At 27.8% G+C, this 2,785-nt stretch overlaps 1 long non-coding RNA gene across 1 annotated transcript; it reads right to left on the bottom strand.

Annotated features, from left to right (window-relative positions):
• Positions 1-848: 848 nt before the first annotated feature.
• LOC132717998 (uncharacterized) lies at positions 849-1,896 on the bottom strand. Its single transcript, XR_009624020.1, has 2 exons — positions 1,782-1,896; positions 849-1,458 (listed from the first exon to the last, which is right to left on the bottom strand). It is a non-coding gene; the product is annotated as an uncharacterized LOC132717998 (long non-coding RNA).
• Between the last annotated feature and the right edge of the window lie 889 nt (positions 1,897-2,785).

Genomic DNA, 2,785 nt, shown 5'->3' with positions numbered 1-2,785 from the left:
ACATGCTTACATACTTTTGTTTGAGAATATATAGTAGAGAAAAAAAAAATCCTACAATATTAATTCACATAAAATAGATAAAATAATAATGGACTATATAAAATATGATGACATTTATCTATTAAATATGTCATCAAATTGTGAAGGACATAAATATGTTAATCAAATAACCCACACGTTTGGTTCTTTACTTAAAACTATAGGCATGTTTATCTTGATGCTATTGTTTATACTATATTAAACATGTAATGTAAAACATATTTTTATTTATTTTACACGTATGAATAAATCATTCAAAATATTGACGAAATGTAATGCGTTTTTATCATTTTCCGTATTTTGTCTGTATAAGCTTTCTTTTAATGCAGTATAGCCTATTTTCGTCAATATGCATATTACAAATAAATAAAAAGGGCTGTAATAGCTGCACTCATTTTAAAACAGAGGGAAGAAAATATTTGACTGAAAATTTATTATTTTCTATAATTACGCTATTTGCGCCGCGTCACGACAAAACCAACATAATGGGTTTGCGACCAGCATGGATCCAAACTAGCCTGCACATTCGCGCAGTCTGATCAGGATCCATGCTGTTCGCTTACAAACTCTTTAACAAGTACAGAAACTGATAGCGAACATCATGGATCCTGATCAGACTGCGCGGATGCGCAGGCTGGTCTGGATCCATGCTGGTCGCAAACCCATTATGTTGGTTTTGTCGTGACACGGCTCATTTATTTTCATTATGATTATTAATTTATTATATCTTATCCGTGTCTTCAACGACTGGTGAAATATTTATTTTCATTCTTCTCAATCAAGTAAATAGTAGGGAAAAAACAACTTAATCTCCTCTTTTCATTATATTCTTAAACATCCTTAATATTGCATACATAAATTAGATAATTATTTTTCCTGTTTTTAAACTTTCAGAATTTACTTTTTACTGCAGGAAAACTTATTCCCGTATTATCACTAGTGTCTTGCCAGACAACATTTTTCTGAAGTCAGCCACATCACAAAATTAAAGCATTGTCTTTCAAATTTTAAAAAGTCGAACATGAGAAAATGTATATAATAAACTGAATTTTTTCTCTCTAAATACATGATTAATCATGAAAGTTTTGATATTTCTCTCGTCGTGAAATATCTATTTTCATACTATAATTCCTGTATTTATAGAAAGAAACTTAACCATCACCTATTTAAATTGAATCATCTTTTATCTTCTATAGGTAGCGTATTAAAAAACAAATGAAAATGATTCCGTCGTCACTTATTTATTATTTTATTTTTAGTCCGATACATGTGTAATCCATTGTCCAAGATATGTTTGTTAATTGCTGAAAAATAAAACAACTAAAATAGAGAAGCAGCACTTGGTGAAATCTAGGTATGGTGTGATATCTTGTTGATTTTTTCTATTACATCAGTTTCTTCACATCAAAGATCCTTTATCTGAAAACAAATATTGAAACAACGGTTAATCGTTTTATAATACAACCTAGTTTAACTTCATCGTTTGTTTTATTGATCACAAGCATTTAAATGAAATAAAAAAATAAAGTAGCTTCATTTTTGTATGGATTTATAAAATGTAAAACCAGATTCTGTATTTATATATATATTAATATGTATTTATTTATTTATAAAAAGCTTAAACTTTTAACGTAAATAAGATAAATAAGAAAATAACTCCCATACGATGATTTCATAGCATATGTATTTCATTCATATAATTATACAAGGATTGTATAAAACATATCTTCCTTTCACTTTACCTGTACACTGACATTTGCCTAAAGTATTATTTCAATATTCTACAATAAAATGAAACAATAAGTGAAAATTCTTGCAACCTGCTGCATTAGCATAGTATAAAGGTGTCATAAATATAAAACATTAAGGGAATAGCTTTTATGCCTATTATAATAATTTACGATAGGATTTTTGTCTAATTATTCCAAGTATATTGAAAATTGCAGACAGACAAATAAAACATCTGATAATATTTGACATTAACAAAAGATATCTATTATACGACTTTGTATTGGGTATTTTCACGTTTTGAAACGGATTCAGCATTTTTGTAATCGCAGAATTAACCGAGTTTGACCCTTAGTCGATGAAAGGTTATTCAACATCTGCTCAATTAGAGTAGAAGAGAAAATCAGCCCAGACTGTTTGGGTTGAAATAGAAAATAGTCTCAGGGAAAAGTACATATGTGTTATGTAAAATGTGTAAGTTTAAGTGTGTACTAAACACTGAATGACATTGATTTGAACTAATAAGCAAAACACAACAAACAATGAAAAATGGCTACTGAATCTTCAAGAAAGAAGTACATAATTGTGATCTGAAAGTGCGTGGGAATTTGTTAATTAATCAGGTATATATAAACTCTCCATTTTCATGTTTTAAATACATTGATTATAATATTTTCCTTTCTGTAATTGTATTAAGCATCACATAATTATTACCTTTATTTCATAAGGCTTTAATAAAATGGTTCTTACCTATGGTTGTAGCTTAGGTACCTCTCTTTTATTTTCATGCAAATGTGTGCCATGGATTTTAATTAACGAATCATAACATCTTAAGTGTAATGATAAATTAAATTGTTGTAATTCAATTGCTCTAAACACATTATTATTTCAATTTTACATTTACTGTACCATACACAAACATTCTTTAAAATTAAACAAACGTAATAATTTTACGCATGTTATAAAACTTTATAAATTATTTTTAATATATTCTTATAAAGTTTATTGTTAATGGTTG

Source organism: Ruditapes philippinarum, unplaced genomic scaffold (genome assembly GCF_026571515.1).
Source record: "Ruditapes philippinarum isolate M1 unplaced genomic scaffold, ASM2657151v2 ctg3023_1_1_1_1, whole genome shotgun sequence".
Classification (NCBI taxonomy): Eukaryota; Metazoa; Mollusca; class Bivalvia; order Venerida; family Veneridae; genus Ruditapes; species Ruditapes philippinarum.
Note: the sequence above shows the minus strand (reverse complement) of the source record. Positions and strands in the feature narration are given on the sequence as shown.